Raw genomic sequence first — 27,962 nt, 5'->3', positions numbered from 1 at the left:
CAACCATCCTTCAGTGGCAATCAGTGCCAGGGGAACAATCGTAAGCCAGTAAAATGCAGTGGCAGAATAACTGTGCCACAATGACGATTGATGCTAAGGAAACAGAAAGTGTCAGCACCCAGGGCAGTGTAGAACAGTGTGTGCACCAGGCTAACTGTACCAAAGTGAGATTTGGTGACAAGAAAACCATGCACAAGTGAGAGTTCATGCTCGGGGAACTGTGCCCAATTGAAAGTTAAAACTTTTGGCCAAGGAGGAGTACAAATTGGGAAAAAGGGCAAAAAATAAAAATGCTTTTGAGAAGGGAGGTTATTACACTGAAAGGAGGGACACCCCTTTACATTCTGGGCAATTTACACATATGATTTCCTTTTACGAGGTGTTGTGGTGCTAACCTTTCTGGTGCATGATTGAAAGCATTTGTAGTATTTTCCAGGAGCTGAGTGTTGCTGATTCAGATTCCTTCCTGTTTCACCTAGATTGAATAGTTGTCTTTAAACTTTGGGTGAAAAAGCAACCCCAGGAATCCTCTTTGGTCCCCAAACCATAGGTAGGGTCTGCACTGCATTGGTGAGGTTCAGAAATGGCCTGTTGATGCACAATCCAACCAGTCTCACCTGGCAAGTGACGAAGTAGAGCTACATCCCAGTGTTGACACATAGGAGGACCACAAGAGTTTCCACTTCCTGCAGGCAGAGCTGCAGAGAGCCTTCAAGATGAAAGGCCACAGATTCAGACTGCAAATAACAAGTACCTTTCTCTTGAGTTCCTAATAAGAGTGTTCTGGGAATCAATTATCCATTCCGGGAGGTTTGGCAATCCAATGTGAAAAAAGTCCAACAATGTGCAAGGTGAGTGGATTGGCCATGCCAAATTGCCCCTTAGTGTCCAAAGACTAGGTGGGGTTACGGGGATAGGGTGGTGGGTTGGGCCTAGGTAGGATGCACTTTTGGAAGGTCAGTGCAGACTCAATGGTTGCACTTTTGGAAGGTCAGTGCAGACTCAATAGTCTGAATAGCTTCTTCTGCACTATAGGGATTCTATTCTAATTCTAATTCTAAACAGCAGTAACAACTTATATTTATATGGCACCTCTCAGGTAGTGAAACATCCCAAGGCACTTAACAGGCATGCTACAAAGCAAAATTCGACACTGAGCCACATGGGGAGACATTAGGGCAGATGATCAAAGAGGCAGCTATTAAGGAATCTCTTAAAGGAGAAATGAGAGTTTTCGAGATGGAGAGATTTAGGGAGGGAATTCTAGAGCTTAGTGATGTGGCATCTGAAGGTATGGCTACCAGTTGGGTGGAGTGATTAAAGTGGATTTGCAGAATAAGACAAAATTGGAGCAGAGTTATCTCAGAGGGTTGTAAGGTTGGAGAAGATGACAGAAATAGAGAAGGGTGAGGCCATGGAGGGTTTTAAAAACAAGGATAAGAATTTTAAAATTGAGGCATTGCTTAACCATGAACTTAATGTGGTTCTGCGAATATAGAATTGATGGATGAACAGAACTTAATAATAATCTTTATTAGTGTCACAAGTAGGCTCACATTAACACTGCAATGAAGTTACTGTGAAAAGCCCCTACTCGCCAGATTCCGGCGCATGTTCAGGTTTACGGAGGGAGAATTCAGAATGTCCAAATTACCTAACAGCATGTCTTTTGGGACTTGTGGGAGGAAACCGGAGCACCTGGAGGAAACCTACACAGGCACAGGGAGAATGTGCAGACTCCACACAGACAGAGACCCATGCCGGGAATCGAACCTGGGACCCTGGCGCTGTGAAGCAATTGTGCTAATCACTGTGCTACCGTATTGCCCACGAACCCGGTGTGAACTAGAACACAGGCTGTAGAGCTTTTGATGACCTCAGGTTTAGGTAGGGGTGAATGTGAGAGGGTGGCAAGGAGTGTGCTGGAATGGCCATGTCTAACGGGTAAGAAAGGTACGGATGAGTGGTTCATGCAATAGAGCTGAGAGGTAGGCATGGAGTTGGCTGATACTATGGAAGTGGAAATGGGTATAGTCTTAGTAAAGGGGCACATATAAGGCCAGAAGTTTATCGCAAGACCAAATATAACCAGTTCCTTGTGGGCTTAGCAAACATCACAAAACTAACTTGGCATTAGCTGGCAATTTCAATTGGAGAGATGGCAGGATGAGTGATGCCACATAAGTGCAGTAGGGGGTGCTGTTCTGAAGGGTGGGTCATTATTGGGCCAGCAAGAAACCTTTACTATACATCTGGCTGCACTATACCTGATTAGTACTTTGGGTGCCCCTAATTTTGAAGCATTTCACACCAGGATTGTTCAGCTTGAGCACAAATCCGTGGAGAAAAAACAATATTTGCTGGGGGTTTTATGATTATCAGAGATGGTGTTTTTCAGCACTAAATAAATTGTCTCACTTTATTCCTTTCTGTCTTAAAGAGTGATTCAATTGGAGTGAAGTTCCACAGGTGCTGCAGCTTTACATAAGATCAATCAAATCGCCATTCTTCATTTATGAGCCTGGAGAGTGAGGCTCCACAGTGGGAAATGTAACAGAAATCCTGTCTCTGTGATCCAGTGACAATGAGGAAGATTGTACCACCCTCAACTCTGTCTTGGCAAAGGGAAGCACGGAATGAAAATGGGCCTGGGACATCCAAAGTACAGCACCACTTTATACTGAAAAATTGTGATGTGCCTATCAACATTTGCAATATGTGACTTATAATCTGCACTAATTACATTCTAATAATTGATTTTTTTTTATTTTATCCATCGGGAAGACTTGCTGAAGCTTTCTGGAATGTAAGAATTGTAGCATTTTAAAACATGTATTTCCAATACAGAATGTTAATTTAGTTGCTTAAACGCATGTGACCATTTCAATCCTTATAATAATTTTGATGTATTTTTGAATTGGTAATTTGTAGCGAGGGCATTGTTGAACAACTCCTAATTTTCATATTGTAGAGGTTAAATAATTTGCAATGTTGGAAATTTGGAATGACTGTAGAAAATGCTGATATTACAGAGTGGAATGAGAAAGGAAAACATCTTGACTGGTGATTCTAAGGAAAACTTAGACGTAAAGTCTTTAAGCCATCTTCCACTGTTGTTCCGTAGGACCTTCCTTTATTTAAGCACAGGAATAAATCTAAATTAGCTTTGATAAAACTTTAAGGTGATAAATGTTCATATTGAAATTTGTTCATTTAGGCCAATGGAGACACGGTGGCCCAGTGGTAAACACTGCTGCCTCACAGCATCAGGGACCTGGGTTCGATTTTGGCCTGACTGTGTGGAGTTTACACTTTCTCCCCGTGTTTGCATGGGTTTCTTCCGGGTGCTCCGGTTTCCTCCCACAGTCCAAAGATGTGCAAGTTAGGTTGATTGGCCATGCTAAATTGTCCCTTAGTGTCCAGAGATGTGCAGGTTAGGTGGGGTTACGGAGACAGGATGGGGGATTGGGCCTAGGAAGGGTGCTCTTTCAGAGGATTGGTGCAGAACCGATGGGCCGAATGGCTTCCTTCTGCACTGTATGGATCCTAAGTGTTGCAAAACATTGCTATATTTGCTCAGCTCCAAATCTATTCAAACTGTTGGATTTACAGTTCTTTGCACAGTGTTCAAGCTTTAGATATTGTATAATCCTAACTGTTAATTAGATGGCATGCATGGCTGCTGTAAGGGGTTGAGGGCAGTGGGAGGTGGTTGGTGTTGTTGGCATGGGAGTGTGTGAATGAGAATCATGTGCTAAAACAAATGTCTACTTTCTCTCCAGGATTTATCTGAACAAATATTAACATTTGTTGTCAAATAGCACAGTTTTTAAAATTAAAAATTTCAATTCTGTGTCAGCACCTTGACATTAAATAAACTTGTCAGCAGAAAATGTTTCAATTCCATTCTGTTATGCAAAAAAACAACCAATATACTAAAGGTTGAAAGCTCTGGATGGAAACGATTCATTTGCACTTACTGTCTATTCTTTTGTTTATTCAGTTAAAATGACATTCTTTACCAGATACCAGACCATCATTAACGGATTCTTGTCTTCCTGCCAATGACTATAGTAGGTTTATTACATCTTTGATGAATGAGTATGATCTTTTGAACTGTATAGCACTTTACTTGTTATCAGCAAACAGGTTTAATTTCAGAAATTAGTGTCTTTAACAACCTCAATATAAAATCAGATGCTCAATACAAGTTTTTAGTATCTAATTGAAAAATGGCCGGAGCTCATTACGAAAGCATCATAACTACACAGCTAGAAAAGACTCTATATACTGTAGATTTTATATTTTGCATGGAAAGAGAGCAGATTGTAATAAATTCTGGTGTTGGAGTGAACAATGCAACTTGAACCTGTTGGTAATATGAGCCACAATACTTGCAACCAATTTCTTAAATCTGGATACTATAAATGTTATTGCATGAAGGAATGAAACAAACATTCTCCATCAATTGACTACAGCCCATCTTTGAAACAGTTACGTTCAATACATAGTCAAAACCTAAAGTGAGGAAGCAATGGTCTGGAAATCACTTCCAACTTATACACGTTGGCGTTTTATGCATTACGACTTAGAATGAGCAGGTAAAGCAAAATTAGAGGGAATTGGAGCTTTTGTTTTGGTTCAATGCAGTAGATATTGTAATTAAAAAAAATAAAATTATTTGTTCATCGGTTGTGAGAACTGATGGTATTGCCAATGAGGGCAGCATGGTGGCACAGTGGTTAGCACTGCTGCCTCACAGCGCCAGTGACCAAGGTTTAATTCCAGCCTTGGGTGACTGTCTGTGCGGAGTTTGCACTTTCTCCTCGTGCTCCTGTGTCTGGCTGGTTTCCTCCTTGAGCTCCGGTTTCCTCCCACAGTCCAAAGATGTGCAGGTTAGGTGGATTGACTGTGCTAAAATTTCCCCTTAGTGTTCAGGGATGTGCAGGTTAGATGCGGTTATGGGGATAGGGTGTGGGCCCAGGTGGGGTGCTCTTTTGGAGGGTCAGTGCAGACTTGATGGGCCGAATAGCCTCCTTCTGCACTGTAGAGATTCTAAGATTTTATGATTTATTACCCATGTACCTGAAAGCATTTCCCGGGGGTAGCCCAAACTTATCCTCCAGTGCCCCTAGGCTCGCAAACGTCCCATAAATGAACAGGTCCCCCATTCTTCTAAGCCCTGCCCGATAATCTACATGTTGATTGATTTAACCAGGTTGGTCAACGCAGCCTTGAGGAGGAGTTTATAGAATGTATCCACGATAGTTTCCTAGAACAGTATGTAATGGAACCTATGAGGGAACATGCGGTCCTAGATCTGGTCCTGTGTAATGAGACAGGATTGATTCAGGATCTCATAGTTAGGGATTCTCTCGGAAGGAGCGATCACAATATGGTGGAATTTAAAATACAGATGGAGGGTGGGAAGGTAAAATCAAGCACTAGTGTTTTGTGCTTAAACAAAGGAGATTACAATGGGATGAGAGAAGAACTATCTAAGGTACACTGGGAGCAAATACTTTATAGTGAAACAGTTGAGGAACAGTGGAGAACGTTCCAAATGATTTTTCACAGTGCTCAGCAAAGGTTTATACCAACAAAAAGGAAGGACGGTAAAAAGAGGGAAAATCAACCATGGATATCTAAGGAAATAAGGGAGAGTATCAAATTGAAGGAAAAAACATACAAAGTAGCAAAGATCAGTGGGAGACTAGAGGACTGGGAAATCTTTAGGGGGCAACAGAAAGCTACTAAAAAAGCTATACAGAAGAGTAAGATAGATTATGAGAGTAAACTTGCTCAGAATATAAAAACAGATAGTAAAAGTTTCTACAAATACATAAAACAAAAAAGAGTGGCTAAGGTAAATATTGGTCCTTTAGAGGATGAGAAGGGAGGTTTAATAATGGGAGATGAGGAAATGGCTGAGGAACTGAACAGGTTTTCTGTGTCGGTCTTCACAGTGGAAGACACAAATAACATGCCAGTGACTGATGGAAATGAGGCTATGACAGGTGAGGACCTTGAGAGGATTGTTATCACCAAGGAGGTAGTGATAGGCAAGCTAATGGGGCTAAAGGTAGACAAGTCTCCTGGACCTGATGGAATGCATCACAGAGTGCTAAAAGAGATGGCTCGGGAAATTGCAAATGCACTAGTGATAATTTACCAAAATTCACTAGACTCTGGGGTGGTCCCGGCGGATTGGAAATTAGCAAACGTGACACCACTGTTTAAAAAAGGAGGTAGGCAGAAAGCAGGTAATTATAGGCCAGTGAGCTTAACTTCGGCAGTAGGGAAGATGCTGGAATCTATCATCAAGGAAGAAATAGCGAGGCATCTGGATGGAAATTGTCCCATTGGGCAGACGCAGCATGGGTTCATAAAGAGCAGGTCGTGCTTAACTAATTTAGTGGAATTTTTTGAGGACATTAACAGTGCGATAGATAACGGGGAGCCAATGGATGTGGTATATCTGGATTTCCAGAAAGCCTTGGACAAGGTGCCACACAAAAGGTTGTTGCAGAAGATAAAGATGCATGGCATTAAGGGGAAAGTAGTAGCATGGATAGAGGATTGGTTAATTAATAGAAAGCAAAGAGTGGGGATTAATGGATGTTTCTCTGGTTGGCAATCAGTAGCTAGTGGTGTCCCTCAGGGATCAGTGTTGGGCCCACAACTTTTCACAATTTACATAGATGATTTGGAGTTGGGGACCAAGGGCAATGTGTCCAAGTTTGCAGACGACACTAACATAAGTGGTAAAGCAAAAAGTGCAGAGGATACTGGATGTCTGCAGAGGGATTTGGATAGGCTAAGTGAATGGGCTAGGGTCTGGCAGATGGAATACAACGTTGACAAATGTGAGGTTATCCATTTTGGTAGGAATAACAGCAAAAGGGATTATTATTTAAATGATAAAATATTAAAACATGCTGCTGTACAGAGAGACCTGGGTGTGCTAGTGCATGAGTCGCAAAAAGTTGGTTTACAGGTGCAACAGGTGGTAAATAGGACAAATGGAATTTTGTCCTTCATTGCTAGAGGGATGGAGTTTAAGACTAGGGAGGTTATGCTGCAATTGTATAAGGCATTAGTGAGGCCACACCTGGAATATTGTGTTCAGTTTTGGTCTCCTTACTTGAGAAAGGATGTACTGGCACTGGAGGGTGTGCAGAGGAGATTCACTCGGTTAATCCCAGAGCTGGAGGGGTTGGATTACGAGGAGAGGTTTAGTAGACTGGGACTGTACTCGTTGGAATTTAGAAGGATGAGGGGGCATCTTATAGAAACATATAAGATTATGAAGGGAATAGATAGGATAGATGCGGGCAGGTTGTTTCCACTGATTTAGGACTGAGTTTAGGAGGAACCTCTTCACCCAAATGGTTGTGAATCTATGGAATTCCTTGCCCAGTGAAGCAGTAGATGCTCCTTCATTAAATGTTTTTAAGATAAAGATAGATAGGTTTTTGAAGAATAAAGGGATTAAGGGTTATGGTGTTCGGGCCGGAAAGTGGAGCTGAGTCCACAAAAGATCAGCCATGATCTCATTGAATGGTGGAGCAGGCTCGAGGGGCCAGATGTTCCTAGTTCTTATAATCTTATACCAGCTCTGAAACCCCCCGTCCATCCTCCCTGGGATAAACCGATGGTTGTCTCTGATTGGGGACCACACCGAGGCTCCCATCGCACCCCTATGTCGTCTCCACTGCCCCCAGATCTTTAGCGTTGCCGCCACCACCGGACTCGTGGTGTACCTTGTCGGCGAGAGCGCCAGCACTGTGCCATCACCAGCGCCCCCAGGCTCGTTCTTATGCAGGACGCCATTTCCAACCTCTTCCATGCCGCCCCCTCTCCTTCCATCACCCACTTACGGATCATCGCCACATTGGCTGCCCAGTAGTAGCCACCCAGATTCGGCAACGCCAACCCTCCTCTCTCCCTACTGCACTCCAGAAACCCCCTCCTTACCCTCGGGGTCTTATTCGCCCACACAAACCCCATAATGCTCCTGCCTACCCTCTTCAAAAAGGCCTTGGGGATCACGATTATAAGGCACTGGAACACAAAAAGAAACCTCGGGAGGACCACCATCTTGACCGACTGCACTCTACCCGCGAGCGAGAGCGGCAACATGTCCCATCATTTGAAGTCCTCCTCCATCTGCTCCACCAGCCTCGTCAAATTAAGTTTATGTAGGGCCCCCCAACTCCTAGCTATTTGGATCCCCAAGTACTGAAAGCTCCTTTCCGCCCTCCTCAACGGTAGATCGTCTATCCCCCTTTCCTGGTCTCCTGACTGTACTACAAAGAGCTCACTCTTCCCTACATTGAGCTTATAGTCCGAAAAATCCCCAAACTCCCTTAGAGTCTGCATGACCTCCACCATCCCCTCCACTGGATCCGCCACATACAACAACAGGTTGTCTGTGTAAAGCGACACTCGATGCTCCTATCCCCCTCGGACCACCCCCCTCCATTTCCTAGACTCCCTTAATGACATGGCCAAGGGTTCAATTGCTAATGCAAACAACAGCGGGGACAGGGGGCACCCCTGCCTCGTCCCAGCTCCGCCGATTTGTAACCACACTCGCCACCGGGGCTCTATATAGGAGCTTAACCCAGCTAATGAATCCTCCCCTGAACCCAAACCTCTGCAGCACGTACCAAAGGTACTCCCACTCTACTTGGTCAAAGGCCTTCTCCGCGTCCATAGCCGCCACTATCTCCGCCTCTCCCTCCACCTATGGCATCATTATCACGTTTAGGAGCCGACGCAAATTGGTGTTTAGCTGCCTGCCCTTTACAAATCCCGTCTGGTCCTCGTGAATCACCCCCGGGACACAGTCCTCGATCCTCGTAGCCAGCACTTTTGCCAGCAACTTAGCATCCACGTTGAGGAGCGAGATCGGCCTGTACGACCCACATTGCAGTGGGTCCTTATCCCGCTTCAGGATCAAAGAGATCGTCGCCTCCGACATTGTCGGGGGCAGGGTCCCCCCCTCCCTTGCCTCATTGAAAGTCCTCACCAGCAACGGGGCTAACAGGTCTACGTACTTCCTATAGAACTCAACCGGGAGCCCATCCCTGCCTGCATACTCCCCAGACCTTTACTCAGCTCCTCCAACCCAATTGGTGCCCCCAAACCAGCCACCTCCTGCTCCTCCACCCTCGGGAACCTCAGTTGGTCCAAGAATCGTCGCATCCCCTCTTCCCCCGCTGGGGGCTGGGATCTGTACAGCGCCTCATAGAAGGCCTTGAATGCCTCGTTTACTTTCATCGCACTCCGCACCGTAGCTCCCCTTCCATCCTTGACTCCACCTATCTCCCTCGCTGCCATCCTCTTACGGAGCTGGTGTGCCAGCATCCGGCTTGCCTTCTCCCCATACTCATACGTCGCCCCCTGCGCTTTCCTCCACTGTGCCTCTGCCTTCCCTGTGGTCAACAGGTCGAACTCCGTCTGGAGATTTCGCCTTTCCCTAAGTAGTCCCTCTTCAGGGGCCTCTGCGTATCTCCTGTCCACTCTTAAAATCTCCCCCACTAACCTCTCCCTTTCCCTGCCCTCTCACTTCTCCCTATGAGCCCTGATGGAGATTAACTCTCCCCTGACCACCGCCTTCAGCGCCTCACATACTACCCCCACCTGCACCTCCCCGTTGTCGTTGGCCTCCAAGTACCTTTCAATGCACCCCCTCACCGTCCCGCACACCGCCTCATCTGCCAGCAGTCCCACATCCAACCGCCACAACGGGCGTTGGTCCCTCTCCTCTCCCAACTCCAGTTCCACCCAGTGCGGGGCGTGATCTGAAATGGCTGTGGCCAAATACTCCGTTCCCTCCACTTTCGGGATCAGTGCCCTGCCCAGAACAAAAAAATCTATCCGGGAGTAGGCTTTGTGCACGTGGGAAAAAAAAGAAAATTCCCTGGACTGCGGCCTGGCAAACCTCCACGGATCCACTCCCCCCATCTGGTCCATAAACCCCTGAAGCACCTTGGCTGTAGCCAGCCTCTTTCCGGTCCTAGATCTGGAGTGATCCAGTGCTGTGTCCAACACCGTATTAAAATCCCCACCCATTATCAAGCTTCCTACCTCCAGGTCTGGAATGCGCCCCAACATCCGTTTCATGAATCCAGCATCATCCCAGTTCGGGGCGTATACATTTACCAATACCACCCACGTCCCCTGCAACCTACCGCTCACCATCACGTAACGACCTCCATTGTCCACTACAATATTCTTGACCTCAAACGACACCCGCTTCCCCACCAATATTGCCACCCCTCTGTTCTTCGCATCCAGCCCCGAATGGAATACCTGTTCTACCCATCCCTTTCTTAACCTGACCTGGTCTGCCACCTTCAAATGTGTCTCCTGGAGCATGACCACGTCTGCCTTCAGTCCCTTTAAGTGCGCAAACACTCGGGCCCTCTTTACCGGCCCATTCAGGCCCCTCACATTCCACGTTATCAGCCGGATTGGGGGGCCTCCACCCCCCCCCCCCCCCCCCACCCACCCCAGCCGACTAGCCATCACCTTTTCTAGGCCAGTCCCATTTCCGCGCCACCCTCACCCTCCAGTCCCCCAGACGGGGGACCGCCACCCCGACCACCTCTTCTGTGTCCAATTTCCCCTCGGTCAGTGCAGCAGCAACCCTATTTCTGCACCCCCCACCCCCCCCCCCCCCGCCCCCCCGCTAGACCCGAGTCTAGCTCCTTTGCTCCCCCCATAACTCTCCCGTAAGTCAGCTGACTCCTGCTGACCCCGGCTTCCCCCGCCATCCCATTTAACTGCCAGTGCCTCTTTCTCAGTAGTGATATACAATAGTTCAGTTTATGTGAGGGCACTCAAAGCCAAATAGACAGGTATTCTCTCAACGTTCTTTTGCAGTTGGATGAAAACAGCTCTGAGGCCAGTGGAGGAAGTGCTGGCAGCAGCAGTGATTTGTCTGGCAGAGAAAAAGGAGGCAAAGGATTGGGAAAAGGCTGAGCAAAGCAGCACTGCAAAGTGCTTCATGACAACATCCTGGGTATCACAAAACTAGCCATCCACCCCCGACTGGCTCACCATGGCAGGGCCAAGTGGATCTCGGGCTTGATCTACAAGGAGACCCGCGAGGTGCTGAAGTTTCCCCGGAGAATGTGATCAGGGATGCGGTCACCTACACCAAGTGCAAGAGGGTCACTGCTATGGATATGGTGTATACTCAGAAACGCCAGGACGGCACCCTCTATGAATTCAGTGGCTGAACAAATTGACCAAATTCTGGCAACAGTAGATAATGTGGGATCATAGTGCAGCAAGACTAGTCGGTTTTAATGAATTGAAAGGCTTTGATTTGTTCTGAGCCCCAGAATCATTATTGGCCCATCTGCACAAAGTCTCTCAAGGGTTTCGTGAGTTTGGCCAAGTTAGGGATTAATGTTCCCAATCAGTTTACCATCCCAAAGAAACATTGAATGCCAGTGATGCAATTCAGCTGGGAAACTCAGCAATGGCTTTTGTTTTCCATGGATTGACTAATGCCATGCCATTGGATCCTGTGTCCTGGGAATTTTATGTTGGTCCCGGCAAGCTCTCACTTGTCGTTCAGCATTGGGCCTGAGAGGCTTGAGGACCTCTCTTTCTGCATGGTCATGTTCTGCACTTGTAGAGCCATGTATGAGGTGGCAGATTACACCTTGTTTGCCCTCAAGGATTGTTAACATGGTATGTTGGACATGGTCTCAGGGGCAGAAAAACAGCCTAAAGGGAAGCTGTTAAAGCAAAATTTACCAAAGGAGGTGATAAAGGTTGTCAGGAGTCTATATTGTTTGTCAAGTGGTATTTGCCAAAACCCACTGAGCTGAGTAAAACAGATGCTATTGGTGAGCTTGGACAAACTGCCATCTACTGACACCATTGGGTGGACTTCCCTGTGTATGGCTTTGTTAAGCTGCATAAGATCCATATGAATCTTCAGGTGGCCATTAGGCTTGAGAAAGGTGATGAGACAAGAATAACCAGGGTTTGGCTGTAACAGAGTGTAGCGCACAAAGACTCCGAGAGACGAATAGAGTGAAGTCGATGAGGCTTTATTAAGCGTGACTGTTTCCCCCGCAGTTCGGTAGTAGACTGCCTGCGGGGGAGGACTCCAGGTACTTATACTCCGCCTTCAGGGCGGAGCTAGAGGTCAACGTCCAACCAGGACCCGGGATCTGTCAGCCAATGACATCATGGCTGCACAGTCCCACATGACCCCTAATGCATACTACCACATTCACCCCTTGTTAAAAATGAACCCGGCGGGGTGATGCTTCGCATGGTGGTAAGGGTTTACAAGGCTGGACCTGGGAGGAAAGCTTTCACATGTTATAACAGTATGTACAAGGTTTTTTTTTTTTGGTTCAAACTATTTACAGTAATCGTCAGAAAAAGACAAAAAGTTCTCGTTAAAGTCCACATTGTACTGTTAGATCGACGCCACGAGTCGGTCGGACGGTCTGGTCGTCCGTGTCGATCGCCTCGGCCCCGGTGGTGGTGGTGCTTGTTCCGGTGTTGTCTTCTCCGGGAGCCTTACGGTTTCAGCTTGGGCTTTATTCCTGGTCGGGCCTGGGAGGAGGACTGATCCTCCTGGGAAGGGGGTGGTCGCGGGGTGCGGCGGTGGCAGGAAGGGGGGGGGTTGGGTGATTGGTGTCGGGGGGGTGTGTGTGTTGCCGGCGGGCGCCAGATCTCGCAGAGAGACCGTGTCCTGTCGGCCGTCGGGGTACTCCACGTAGGCGTACTGCGGGTTCGCGTGAAGGAGGTGAACCCTTTCGACCAACGGGTCCAACTTGTGCGCCCGCACGTGCTTTCGGAGCAAGATGGGTCCTGGGGCCGCCAGCCAGGTCGGCAGCGACGTTCCAGAGGAGGACTTCCTGGGGAAGACAAGGAGGCGCTCATGAGGCGTTTGATTAGTGCTAGTACACAGTAGTGACCGGATGGAGTGGAGGGCGTCCGGAAGGACCTCCTGCCACCGGGAAACTGGGAGGTCCCTGGACCGTAGGGCCAGTAGGACGGTCTTCCAGACCGTGCCGTTCTCCCTTTCTACTTGCCCGTTCCCCCGGGGGTTGTAGCTGGCCGTCCTGCTCGAGGCTATCCCGTTGCTGAGTAGGAACTGCCGCAGCTCGTCACTCATGAAAGAGGACCCCCTGTCGCTGTGGACGTATGCGGGGCAACCGAACAGTGTGAATATGGTGTTCAGGGCTTTAATGACTGTGGCCGCGGTCATGTCAGAACAGGGGAAGGCGAATGGGAAGCGGGAGTGCTCATCCACCACATTAAGGAAGTATATGTTGCGGTCGGTGGAGGGGAGGGGTCCTTTGAAATCCAGACTAAGGCGTTCAAAGGGACGGGAAGCCTTAATCAGGTGCGCACCATCCGGCCTGAAAAAATGCGGTTTGCACTCTGCGCAGATGTGGCAGTTCCTTGTGACTGTACGGACCTCCTCTAAGGAGTATGGGAGGTTGCGGGACTTGATAAAGTGGAAAAACCGAGTGACCCCCGGGTGGCAGAGGTCCTCGTGGAGGGTTTGGAGGCGGTTAATTTGTGCGTTGGCACATGTGCCGCGGGATAGGGCATCGGACGGCTCGTTCAGCTTTCCTGGACGATACAAGATCTCGTAGTTGAAGGTGGAGAGCTCGATCCTCCACCTTAAGATCTTGTCGTTTTTGATTTTGCCCCGCTGTGCATTATCGAACATGAAGGCTACCGACCGTTGGTCTGTGAGGAGAGTGAATCTCCTGCCGGCCAGGTAATGCCTCCAATGTCGCACAGCTTCCACTATGGCTTGGGCTTCCTTTTCTACTGAAGAGTGGCGGATTTCTGAGGCGTGGAGGGTTCGGGAGAAAAAGGCCACGGGTCTGCCCGCTTGGTTAAGGGTGGCCGCTAGAGCTACATCGGAGGCGTCGCTCTCGACCTGGAAGGGGAGGGACTTGTCGATGGCGCGCATCGTGGCCTTTGCGATATCCGCTTTGATGCGGCTGAAGGCCTGGCAAGCCTCTATCGACAGAGGGAAGGTCGTGGTCTGTATTAGAGGGCGGGCCTTGTCTGCGTACTGGGGGACCCACTGGGCGTAGTATGAAAAGAACCCCAGGCAGCGTTTCAGGGCTTTTGAGCAGTGCGGGAGGGGAAATTCCATGAGGGCACGCATACGTTCGGGATCGGGGCCTATTATCCCATTGCGCACTACGTAGCCCAGGATGGCTAGCCGGTTGGTGCTAAAAACGCACTTGTCCTCGTTGTACGTGAGGTTCAAGGCCTTAGCGGTCTGGAGGAATTTTTGGAGGTTGGCGTCGTGGTCCTGCTGGTCGTGGCCGCAGATGGTTACATTGTCGAGATACGGGAACGTGGCCCGCAACCCGTGTTGATCAACCATTCGGTCCATCTCTCGTTGGAAGACCGAGGCCCCGTTTGTGACGCCAAATGGGACCCTTAGGAAATGGTATAATCGCCCGTCTGCCTCGAAGGCTGTGTACTTGCGGTCACTTGGGCGGATGGGGTGCTGATGGTAGGCGGACTTGAGGTCCACGGTGGAGAAGACTTTATATTGGGCAATCCGATTGACCATGTCGGATATGCGGGGGAGAGGGTACGCGTCTAGTTGTGTGTACCTGTTGATGGTCTGGCTATAGTCTATGACCATCCTTTGCTTCTCCCCTGTCTTCACTACTACCACCTGTGCTCTCCAGGGACTATTGCTGGCCTGGATTATGCCTTCCTTTAGTAGCCGCTGGACTTCGGACCGAATGAAGGTCCGGTCCTGGGCGCTGTACCGTCTGCTCCTAGTGGCGACGGGTTTGCAATCCGGGGTGAGGTTCGCAAACAAGGACGGGGGTTTCACCTTGAGGGTTGCGAGGCCGCAGATAATGAGTGGGGGTATTGGGCCGCCGAATTTGAAGGTAAGGCTCTGCAGATTGCAGTAGATCCCAGTAATGTGGGGGCGCAGAGTTGGGGAAGGACGTGGAGCCTGTAGTTTTTGAACTCCCTCCCCTGCACCGTTAGGGTAACTACGCAGAAACGTTTGATTTGTACGGAGTGGGATCCTGCAGCTAGGGAAATCTTTTGTGCGCTGGGATGGGTGGTCAAAGAACAGCGTCTTACCGTGTCGGGGTGGATAAAGCTCTCCGTGCTCCCCGAGTCGACTAGGCATGGTGTCTCGTGCCCGTTTATCAGCACCGTTGTCGTCGTCGTCTGGAGTGTCCGGGGCCGAGCTTGGTCCAGCGTTATTGAAGCGAGACGTGGTTGTAGTAGTTGAGCATCTTCTTCGAACCCCGTGGAGCCGTCGACACTGGGGTCCGTTGTTGCCGTCCAAGATGGCGTCGGGGATGAACAAAATGGCTGCCCCCATGCATCGCACATGGCTGGGGGGTCACAAGATGGCGGCTGGGGTGGACAAAATGGCCGCCCCATGCTTCGTACTGGTCTGGGGTGATCCAAGATGGCGGCGCCCTTCCTCCCCTCGTGGTGGCCGGGACCCAAAATGGCGGCGTCTGCGGGTCGCACATGGGGCGCTGGGGGGGGGTTGGGGAGCGTTAGGAACGCGCGGGGCTCCCTCATCTCTGGGGACAGCGGTGGTCGGGACCCAAATTGGTAGCGCCGGCGGTTCATACGTGGGGCGCGCGGGGGGGGGGGGGTTGGGGGGCGTTAGAGACGCGCAGAACTCCCTCTTCTCCGTGGAGAGCGGTGGTCGGGACCCAAAGTGGTAGCGCCGGCGGGTCATACATGGGGTGCGGGGGGGGGTTGGGGAGCATAAGCGGCGTGCAGGGCTCCCTGTTCTCCCGGGACCGCGGTGGTCGGTGTGGTGTTGGGTGTTCTAACACACAGAAGAGCCAACACAGTTGCATATGGTACAACACTTGTTTATTTAAACTCACTATTTACAACTTGGTCTTTGCACTCTGCACGTGGGGGGCTCCCTGCTTGTGGTGTTTCAACAGCTCTTTCATGCTTCCTTCTCCCCAGACCTACTGACCTCCAGGTGTCGTGCTCGTGCTTTTTATGTGGTTGGTGTTCTTGTCTGTGATTGGTTGTGGTGTTGTGTACTCTGATTTGCCTGTTAGTGTGTCCATCATGATGTGTGTGTTTGAATATCATGACATCCCCCCTTTTTACAAAGATATGTGCCTACGTGGTAATAAATATGATCGTGACGTGAGTGCATCTAAGAGTGTGTGTGTGTCGTGTGCAGCATGTGTCTATGACGGAACTATGTACATGGGGCGATGTCGAGTGCGTCACATGAATCCAGTTGTACCATAACATAACAGAAATGCGAACGAGAGAAGAAGAAAAAAAATTTTGAACAGTTGTCCAGTCAGACGACATCTGGAACGATAAACAACAACAGGTTATCATGTAAAATTGTCCAACTTATTAAACATATGAACTGTATTATAAGTCCATTCTAATGGGTTTGCGACGAATTCGGGTTGACCGCCTTAAGGGTGGATCAAGAACCACCGGCTGCTGTGCAGGCATGGCCATGGGTGGCGATGGAAAGGGCGTGATGTGCGGCAGCTCCACAAAGTCATCCTCGGAAGCCTGTTGAGGATCTGGCGTGTTGTGTGGCTGTGAACGTGGAAGTCGGCGAAGGGCGCGCCGATTGCGGCGACGCACGGAACCATCCGGCATGCGAACCAGGAACGAGCGGGGAGCCACTTGTCGGAGGACTTCGGCCGGTGCTGACCAGCCACCATACGGTTGATGGACGCGTACTTTGTCTCCGGAGGACAGGGGGGGCAGGTCCGTCGCTCGTGTGTCGTACCGACCTTTCTGGCGATCACGCTGCAGTTGCATGTCCCGAAGAACCGCCTCATGGTCTGTTGTCGGTGCCAGGACGGAAGGTACCGTCGTCCTGAGGGAGCGACCCATTAGTAGCTGCGCTGGCGAGAGGCCCGTGGATAACGGGGCCGATCGATAGGCCAGCAAGGCAAGGTTAAAGTCCGATCCGGCATCAGCCGCCTTGCACAGGAGCCGCTTTGCGATGTGGACACCCTTTTCAGCCTTCCCGTTCGATTGTGGATGCAGAGGGCTGGATGTCACATGAGTGAAACCATATGCTGCGGCAAAGGACGACCATTCACGGCTGGCAAAACAAGGTCCATTGTCTGACATGACAGTCCTTGGAATGCCATGGCGAGCAAACGTTTCCTTGCAGGCCCCAATGACTGCGGACGACGTCAGATCATGGAGAGGCATGACTTCCGGGTAGTTTGAGAAGTAGTCTATAATAACAATGTAATCTCTGCCGAGCGCGTGAAATAGGTCAACACCCACCTTCGCCCAGGGGGACGTCACCATCTCGTGTGGTAGAAGTGTTTCCGGAGGTTGCGCCGGCTGAAACCTCTGACAGGTTGTGCAGTTGAGCACCATGTTGGCTATGTCTTCATTAATACCCGGCCAATATACCGCCGCCCGGGCCCTTCGTCTGCATTTTTCGACACCCAAGTGGCCTTCGTGTAGTTGACGAAGAATCATCTGGCGCACACTGTGTGGAATGACGATCCTATGCGATTTCATAAGGACCCCGTCTATATTGGTGAGATCATCTCGCACATTGTAAAACTGGGGGCACTGCCCTTTTAGCCACCCTTCCGTCATGTGGCGCATCACTCGCTGCAGCAGAGGGTCAGTCGCCGTCTCTGCGCGTATGTGGGCCAGACAAGGATCATCAGCTGGCATATTTGCTGCTGTCAGAGTCACGTGTGCCTCAATTTGACGCACGAACCCCTCCGCATCTGGTGGTGTGCTCACTGCTCGGGAAAGAGTGTCCGCCACTATGAGTTCCTTCCCCGGAGTGTAGATCAGTTCAAAATCGTACCTCCTGAGTTTGAGTAAGATGCGCTGGAGGCGAGGAGTCATGTCGTTCAGGTCTTTGTTAATGATGTTGACCAGGGGGCGGTGGTCAGTTTCGACCGTGAATCGTGGCAGGCCATACACATAGTCGTGGAACTTGTCCAGTCCAGTTAACAAGCCCAGGCATTCTTTTTCGATTTGCGCGTAGCGCTGTTCGGTAGGGGTCATGGCTCGTGAGGCATACGCAACCGGGGCCCATGATGACGTGCTGTCTTTTTGCAGGAGTACCGCTCCAATACCAGATTGGCTGGCGTCTGTTGAGATCTTTGTAGGGCGAGTCGCGTCAAAGAAGGCCAGCACTGGTGCCGTGACCAGTTTGTGCTTGAGCTCCTCCCATTCCTGCTGATGCGACTGGTGCCAGTTGAATTCCGTCGATTTTTTTACGAGATGGCGCATGTTTGTTGTATGAGAAGCCAGGTTGGGAATGAACTTCCCAAGGAAGTTGACCATGCCCAGGAATCTTAAGACAGCCTTCTTGTCAGCCGGTCGTGGCATGGCTGTGATGGCGCTAACCTTGTCTGCATCGGGACGGACCCCGGACCTTGAGATGTGGTCCCCGAGGAATTTCAGCTCCGTCTGGCCGAAAGCACACTTCGCACGGTTGAGACGCAGGCCATTTTGCCGTATGCGGGTGAAGACACGTCGAAGACGATGCATGTGTTCCTGCGGAGTGGTGGACCAAATGATGATATCGTCCACATATACACGTACCCCTTCGATGCCTTCCATCATCTGCTCCATAATGCGGTGGAATACTTCAGATGCCGAAATGATGCCGAATGGCATCCGGTTGTAGCAGAATCTGCCAAAAGGGGTGTTGAATGTGCATAGTCTTCGGCTGGCCGGGTCCAGTTGGATCTGCCAGAATCCTTTGGACGCATCCAATTTAGTGAATATGTTGGCTCGCGCCATCTCGCTGGTGAGGTCTTCTCGTTTTGGGATGGGATAGTGTTCCCGCATGATGTTGTTGTTCAGATCTTTTGGATCTATACATATACGGAGCTCGCCAGAGGGCTTCTTTACACAGACCATGGAGCTGACCCATGGCGTGGGCTCCGTGACCTTGGATAGGACCCCTTGGTCCTGAAGAATCTGCAGTTGTGCCTTGAGGCGGTCTTTGAGAGGCGCAGGAACCCTGCGAGGTGCGTGAACAACAGGGATGGCGTCCGGTCTGAGTCGAATCTTGTACGTGTGTGGCAATGTCCCCATGCCTTCAAAAACCTCCTGGTTGTGAGCGAGGAGGGAATGGAGATTCGCGTGGAACTCAGCATCCGGGAAGTCGGATATCTCATCTGGAGAGAGAGACATGATGCGCTGTACCAGGTGAAGGACCTTACACGCTTGTGCGCCCAGTAACGAGTCCTTTGATGAGCCCACAACTTCGAAGGGGAGTGTGGCCGTGTGCCTCTTGTGAGTCACCTGTAGCTGGCAAGATCCTACGGACGGGATAACGTTCCCGTTATAGTCAACCATCTTAAGCCGGGATGGTGTGATGAGTGGTTTGACCTTCATGGCCTGGACTGCAGAGTAAGCAATCAGGTTGGCGGATGCGCCGGTGTCCAGACGGAAGGCGACGCGCGATCGGTTGACCGTCAGGGTGGCACACCACTCATCGTCTGGATTGATGGCATTGACCTTGTTGACATCAATGACGGCAACTCTGAAGTCATCCTGGTCATCTGCATCACTTAACTGGAAGTCTTGATGCGTGGGCTGGACGGTCCTGACTCGTGTGCGAGGTTGTCGAGGATGCGCCGGATCCATGGGTTGAGCCGCACGACAGCGGGCTGCGTAGTGGCCTATCATGGCACATCTGTTGCACTGTTGGTATTTTGCAGGACATTGCCCTTTTAAGTGTAGACCTCCACACTTGCTGCACGTCATGACGTCACGGCGTTCGTTGCGCCACTGCGCATGCGCAGTGCGATCTTGCGGTGGGCGCGCCTGCGCAGTGCGTCCCTCGTTGTGGCCGTTATTCTTGGCGCGCACCTGCGCGGGAGACCGCGAAAAGCGCGGGAAGCGGCCGCTGTCGTCCGGGCCGTGGGGCGGGAAGAAATCGACGGCCTGGATGCGTTCAACGTCGTGGGCGGCCTGGCTTGCCGATTCGACGGCTGGGGACCCCCTCCGTGCCAACTCGGACGCCTGAAATCGGGCAAAACGGCAGGCAGCATTTTCATGGAGGACACAGGCTTCCACAGCAGACGCTAAGGTGAGGCTCTTTATTTTAAGAAGCTGCTGGCGTAGGCCACTGGAGGCAACGCCAAAAACAATCTGGTCCCTGATCATGGACTCTGTGGTGGTGCCGTAACCGCAGGACTGCGCTAGAATCCGGAGGTGCGTCAAAAAGGGTTGAAAAAGCTCCTCCTTACCTTGCAGGCGTTGCTGAAAGATGTATCTTTCGAAAGTTTCGTTTACTTCAGTTTGAAAGTGCTGGTCCATGTTGAGGATGACCGTGTCATATTTGGCCTGGTTTTCGCCTTCCTCGAACACCAGTGAATTAAAGACATCATTTGGGTGGGGGCCTGCGTAGAAGAGGAGCATTGCAATCTTCGAATCATCCGAGACATTCTGTTTTTCGGTGGCACGGATGTACAGGTCAAATCGCTGCCTGTAGAGCTTCCAGTTGGTGCCTAGGTTCCCCGTGACTTGCATCGGCTGCGGTTTGCCGGTGTGGTCCATGTCCAGAATGGCAGGTTGGTAGGCAGGTATCGATCCACTCCTGTACCATGTGGTGTTGGGTGTTCTAACACACAGAAGAGCCAACACAGTTGCATATGGTACAACACTTGTTTATTTAAACTCACTATTTACAACTTGGTCTTTGCACTCTGCACGTGGGGGGCTCCCTGCTTGTGGTGTTTCAACAGCTCTTTCATGCTTCCTTCTCCCCAGACCTACTGACCTCCAGGTGTCGTGCTCGTGCTTTTTATGTGGTTGGTGTTCTTGTCTGTGATTGGTTGTGGTGTTGTGTACTCTGATTTGCCTGTTAGTGTGTCCATCATGATGTGTGTGTTTGAATATCATGACAGTCGGGACCCAGAGTGGCTGCGCCTGCGGGTCGTGCATGGGGCGCTGGGGGGAGCGTAAGCAGCGTGCAGGGCTCCCTGGTCTCCCGGGACAGCGGCGACCTCGCGGGACCGGCACACAACCGCGAAATGGCCCTTTTTCCCGCAGCTCTTGCAGATCGCTGCGCGGGCCGGGCAGCGCTGCCGGGGGTGTTTCGCCTGGCCGCAGAAATAGCAGCGGGCGCCCCCGGTGCGACTTGGCGTTTGGACTGCGCAAGCCTGTGGGGTGTCCGGGGGGGGGGGGGGGTTTGTCGCGACGGGTACATACGGAGCCCAATGGGCTGCCGCGCGGTCGGGGCCGTAGGCGCGGGTATTTCGCGCGGCCACGTCTAGGGAGGCTGCTAGGGCCCGTGCCTCTGAGAGTCCTAGCGACTCTTTTTCTAGAAGTCTTTGGCGGATTTGGGAGGAGTTCATACCTGCCACAAAAGCATCGCGCATTAACATGTCCGTGTGTTCAATTGCGTTCACCGACGGGCAGCTGCAGGCTCGTCCCAAAATTAGTAGTGCGGCGTAGAATTCATCTATCGATTCTCCGGGACTTTGCCGTCTCGTTGCGAGCTGATAGCGAGCGTAGATCTGGTTTACTGGGCGGACATAGAGACTTTTCAGTGCTGCGAACGCCGTCTGGAAATCCTCTGCGTCTTCGATGAAAGAGAAAATCTCCGTGCTTAACCTCGAGTGCAGGACCTGTAGTTTTTGGTCTTCTGTGACCCGGCCGGTGGCCGTTCTGAGGTAGGCCTCGAAACAAGTCTGCCAATGCTTGAAAGCTGCTGCCGCGTTCACTGTGTGGGGGCTGATCCTCAGGCATTCCGGGATGATCCTGAGCTCCAGAGTCCTTTTTAGGCACGCTTAATAAATTGTAGCGCACAAAGACTCCGAGAGACAAATAGAGTGAAGTCGATGAGGCTTTATTAAGCGTGACTGTTTCCCCCGCAGTTCGGTAGTAGACTGCCTGCGGGGGAGGACTCCAGGTACTTATACTCCGCCTTCAGGGCGGAGCTGGAGGTCAACGTCCAACCAGGACCGGGATCTGTCAGCCAATGACATCATGGCTGCACAGTCCCACATGAACCCTAATGCATACTACCACACAGAGGAAATAATATGGCTGAGTAATGTATGGTCAAGTTCCTCCAAAACTTCAGAAATATGGGGTATGATACCCTCCTAGGGATGAACTGGCACACTGGCACACCCTGCGCGAGCAGAAAAAAATGGTATTCAATTTTCAGCTTCGCCAGCCATTGGGAAATGTTATGGAAATTCCTGGTGAAATGTGGCCCAGATGTCCGATGAAAGAATCTCATCAACGTTCTTATAATGCCTAACTGTACACATACATTCCTGTGAAGTAGGGAAATTCTCTGGTTGCGAATGACATAAAGGGGCTCTGTGACCTGGTGACCCCTATGTCATAGTGACAATGCCCATGTGACAACCCTTAACATGTAGGTTTACGGCTGAAGAGCAATTGTGTGGTGCAATGCAAGGTTATCAGCTACTATAGGTACCCTGTGTCGTATTAATCACCCTGGGGTAACACGGACTGCAACTGCATGCAATTGTACTTGAAAGTAGACTCCAAACTTTGGTGTTGGTTCAATACGCTTAATTGAACTTGTTAAGCAGTGCACACAGTTCGCTGTGGGTTTGACACTCTGCTAACCTAAGCGTGCTTACTATAACTAACTAGACCAGACTAGCTCTGAGCCACATGCAGAAGGTGCTAACTGATATATACACCCCGACTGTCACTACAGTTGTCACCATTGGAAAGAGGCAGAGTGCTGATGCCTTGTGTGTTTTATAGTGGGAGACCACCTTCTTGTGTTCTGCCTGGTGATTGGTTGTGTTCTGTCCTGTGTGTTGATTGGCTGTACTGGGTGTCTGTCACTGCCTGTCTGTATCTCATTATGTGCATCAGTGCATATCATGAGACCCTGCACCTGTGTTGAGTTTGAAGCATGTTGGGAACCATCTGACCTCAAAATTGACAGGCCAGAATTCTGGCAATGCTGGCAACTTTTGCCTAGGAAGTGTGAGATAGGTGTTATTTTCTGGTGGTGTCGTCATTGGTCTGTCTGTTGGAGATTCTAACTGAGCAGAAGCACTGGAAATGTCCTGTCCTGTCACATCTAAAAATACCCAGAGCCCTTGTTGGGCAAACTTGCCATTTGTGTTATCATCTTACGCCACAGCGCAGACATTTCAAAATGGCGGTGGACTGATTTCCTGCCTGTTCTACCATTTTGGTGGGCTTTGGCACGGGCAGATTTATTGAGATTGGGGCTGCCAGCCAAGTGGTCTTTTTCAGCATGTGCTGCTGGACTGAATTCACTTAATTGGGACAGGCTGACTGAGAAAGTGCTATGTAGAGGCCTGCTGTCAGCAAGGGCTAGTTACTTAGGCCAAAGTGGTCAGGAATAAGTGAACAACCCCATCTGAGGCCTGGGAGGCATGGGTATCAAAGATCCGATTTATGTCCAGTCCCACAAAAGAAGGAAAAACATTGACTTGATTGGTTGTGTGTGAGTGAACAGACTTCAGACTGATCAGAACTGCTGAAAATGTCACGGCAGGTCATCCAACAGAAATTTCTGTGTAGGCCTTTGAGGCATGAAAATGGGTGGGGGTAAGGGCTGTGGTTGCTCTTGCACTGTTCCATTGCTACCTGCCTGTAGTGAGTGTGTTGTCGAAATGCCTGATGAGGTTTCATGCTGAGCCAGGATCATTGTCCTTTTTTGGACCTTGGGTGTTTGGCGTATGGCTCCAACAATGCACTAAATTGGTGCTACTGTGCGAGGATTCTAGCAAGGAAGAGCTGTAGACGTATCAGGGTATTCACTTAAAGCTAGATTATTTAAACTAGTTACAGTGTACATAGTGAGTTTTCCTCTGCCTGTAGACTGTGGGTGCGGATCACACCTCCTTTGAGCTGAATCTCTGTGCCCATCCATTCTGACCGATGGAGCCATGTCGTGGTGAAGGCTGATAGCAGAAAAGTGTAACCCGAGGTGAGTGAAGCCAAAACAGGTGAGCTGACTTCCAAGAAGTTGCCAATCACCTGTCAAGCAGTGATATCACTCCTTGAGAAGGAGTGCTGCGAGTAGCAGCCTCTCACCTGGCCAGGGATGGAGCTCTTCAATTTCACTGAGCAAAGGCTTCCCAGCCTGTCAGGTCCACTGAAGTAGCATTTCCTGCTGCCCTCTCACCTCAGTGATCCTGGTGAATTGCTGGCAGTTTAGGTAGTTGATCCGCTGCCTGTTAAAATCAGAATGTTTGGTTAAAATAGAACTTCATTTATTTAAATACTTAAATGCCTTTTCCAACAGCTGGGGAGGAGGGGTTAGGGTGGGGGTTGGTGATGGCGAGGGTGGGGTAGTCAGAGGGTGGTGGAGAGGGGAGTGGGAGGGAAAGGGAAAATCTTCCTGGCTTGAATCTCCAATGAACTGCTTGGTCTGCTCATCAGCTGTCAGGCAGAGCTGATCAGAGTGTGAAGGCCACTTAAAAGTTTAAACAGTTCAGACAAGAATAATGAATTTGAACAGAGGACTGCCTGAGATCACCATGCCAAGAGTGATCCCCAAATTGGAGGAGGGTCCTGGGGTCAACACCTTACCCACCCAACCCCCCCAGAATCCTTGAGAGACCCTCCCTCTGCAACCTGGCAGCGGCAGAGGGGCACATGAGCTAACCTCCAAGACTCCCTTCAGACCCAAATGCGCCAGGCTAGGATGTCACTGCTGGGGTGTCAGTGCTGTGATGCCAGGGGCCATTACACCGTTGGCATTGTCAGGGGGTGGGGCCGAGGGAGGGGCCTGAAGCAGATGTGGCTGAGGGGAGCAGGGGGGTGGGGATGGCACGGGAGATGCCGAGAGGTAGCCAGGGGGATAAATTCACCCTCATATGTACACGGTGTGTGTGGGCGAGTGACGTGTTATTCCTGTGGTGGGGGGGACAATGCCCCTCTTTGATGAGGGGTTGGGGGTACTCCCCTGGTCAGCAGGGGCGGGGTCAATATTTGTCTATCTCTGGACACTCGAATTGGGGTCCCCATTCAAAATGATGGCCCAAGACTGGGAGACCAGCGTGCTCTCCGCTATGCATAATTTTGCACAGTAAAAGTGTCAGAATGCCACCTTGGCGACAATCCTAGCACCAGCGGAACACAGTCCCGATTCTCCACAGGCGGGATCACTTAATATCTGAACGAGAGAATATAACTCCACCTCTCATTCTTCTAAACTCCAATGGATACAGGCCCCGCCTGTTCAACCCTTCCTCATAAGAAAACTCCCTCATCCCAAGAATGAGTCGAGTGAACCTCTTCTGAACTGCTTCTGACGTAATTCTGTCCTTTTTTAAAATAAGGATACCAAAAATGTACACAGTACGCTAGATATGGTCTCACCAATGACCTGAACAATGTAGCAAAACAACTTTTATTTCCTTTGCAATAAGCAACAATCAATTTGACTTCCTATTCACTTGCTTTACCTGCATACTAACATTTTGTGATTCATATACCAGGACATTCAGATATCCCTGTACCTCAACAGTTCAATAATCTCTCTCCATTTAAATATTATGCTGCTTTTTTATTCTTCCTTCCAAAGTTGACAAGTTAATATTTCCCCACATTCTATTCAATCTGCCAAATTTTGTTCACTCATTAAACCTGGGCTGGATTCTCTGATTGTCCTTACACCGTGGCATTTTAAGCCTGAAAATTTGGCAAAAAATGGCCACCGATCCTCCTCTGCGCTGCCGGGGCTAGCAGACCGGCAGCGCAGAGCACCCTGCTCTAGCTGCCGATACGGCCTGGAGAATGGCCGGGTGGGTGGCCACGCATGTACACGGCGGCAGGCTGAACCAGCCGTGCCGAGCAACATGGCGCCAGCCGCTCGCGGACCCGGCCTGCAAAATAGTGGCCCTTCTTTGGCTGGCTTGCAAGCCCCAGACAGCCCCCCAACAGTGCCCCCAGCCCCTGATAAAGTCCCCCCTGCCCGCGGATTGGCCCTCCCCTAACTGTGGCGGCGCGTCAGTGACTGTGTCACATCACCCAGTGACTGTGCCACATCCCTCCGTGACTGTGCCATGTCCATCAGTGACTGTGCTATACCACTCAGGCACTATGCCAGGTCCCTCTGTGTCTGGTTCAGGTCAGCCAGCACCTGGCCAATGCTCTTGATGCTAGCTATTGCCCGTTATGATTGGGCCACGCTTTGGAGTGCCACAGCACTGTCCCTGTGGTCCTGGTACATGGCTGCCTGTGGCATGGCAGCACAGAACATGTGCCTCAGCCACCGCCCGCACACTGTGCTCCAGGCCTTGGAAAGCCTGACCCATGGACATGACCCTCGCAAGCAAGGCCTCCACCACAGACGCCACCCATGGGGAGTTGGCCTGGGTGGCATGCATGGTCGACAGCGTCTCCTGCACCCGCAGACAGTTGGATTCCTCCAACTGCTCCTGCAGGCGCTGGATGTGTTGCTGACACCCCCTCCTTCTCTGTCCATGACTCTGTGACTACATCTCCAACATTGATGGGACTGCCCTTTCCAGAAGCTCTAGACCTGTCTGGATGGCAGCTAGTCCCAGGTTGGGCCACCCTTTGACTGTCTGCCACCTTGAGAGTTCCTCCCTCTACCTGATGCAGCACTGCATTTGTGTAGTACGCACCAGATAACCCCACGCACTCACCTCCTCTGCCACCTCCGCGGCCCGGAAGTACTGTCTGCATTTCATTATATACCCAGATGACCGATTCTCTGGGGCCTGAGCGATTCTATGGCCCGGATAGGCCGATTTCTCGATGGCGTGGTTCTAATCTCCTTTTAAAAATCGTGGAGCAGGCGTGTTGGCTGAGGCGGCTGTGAGAGGAGGTAGAGAATATGTATTGAGAAGTTTTTAAACAGAAAAAGGAGTTAATACTAGTAAACGTGAATCTAGACCCTCACTGATTCATCCACATGAGGGTCTCCCACTGATTCACCACATGAGGGTCTCTCACTGATTCATCCACCTGAGGGTCTCTCACTGATTCACCCACATGAGGGTCTCTCACTGATTCACCCACACGAGGGTCACTCACTGATTCTCTAAGGGACAATGGAAATCCTCCCTGTTTTTCTAGAGAAGGAAAAGCATCCAAAGACTGATCACCATCTCTTGTAAAGACAAAAGAACATAATAGCTATCTCATCTGAAAGACTCTGTGTGTATAATTGCCTCATTTGACGACTAGTGGATTCTGGTGGAATAGACAGAGGAGGGGGTTGCTGAGAGAACTGCCCAGTGCCTGCCTGGCTGCATCTGCCCTGCTAGTCTGTCTGTGCATGTGAGCGCTGTGCCAAAAAGCAGCTGGAAGCACAATGAAGGTGTGTGATACTGTACCTGAAGCAGTGCCCCTGGAAAAAGGAAATAACCATCTTTTGCTGGAATATCTAAAAACTCTCTCTCTGACTGTGGAAGTCAACCAGCCAGCAAAAAAACGATCACAGCTGAAAAAAGAACTAAAATATCTCTACTAAACCACAGAACACCTGAATCGAAGAATTGACTACTTGCCTGCAGAGATTAACTATATTGGAATCAATTTGTAACAGCTATCCATGTCATCATCTACACCTCGCAAGCCAAGGACTGTTCCGTCTAATGCTTTACTTATACCTACCTACTATTCGACTCATTTCTTACTTCTTATCCATATGAATGTAGATGCATGAGTTTTACCATTTATCCTTACCCTTTTAGTAGTTAATAAACCTACTCATTTTAACTCAAGAAGCCTTGTTAAATGGCCTCCTTTTTAAACTTGAGTCTGGAAAAGGTATCCAAGTGAAAGGGAACATTGTTAGATTAAACCTTGTTTCTACCAGCAGAGGGTGGGGTGAATGAAGACATGGAGCCAATCATCTCACCTCACTAGGGTCTGTAGCAGTTTGGGGGTATCCCAGCAGGACGGTGATAAATCGAAGGGTCTTGCCTGGATCCTGGGGCTGATCGTAACTCCAGCAA

The 27,962-nt window shown here is 50.3% G+C and overlaps 1 pseudogene; it reads left to right on the top strand.

Moving 5' to 3' along the window:
• The first annotated feature begins 80 nt into the window (after positions 1-80).
• On the top strand, positions 81-11,252 carry LOC140385952 (histone H4-like; annotated as a pseudogene).
• Positions 11,253-27,962: the final 16,710 nt, after the last annotated feature.

Source organism: Scyliorhinus torazame, chromosome 11, assembly GCF_047496885.1.
Source record: "Scyliorhinus torazame isolate Kashiwa2021f chromosome 11, sScyTor2.1, whole genome shotgun sequence".
NCBI lineage: Eukaryota > Metazoa > Chordata > Chondrichthyes > Carcharhiniformes > Scyliorhinidae > Scyliorhinus > Scyliorhinus torazame.
Note: the sequence above shows the minus strand (reverse complement) of the source record. Positions and strands in the feature narration are given on the sequence as shown.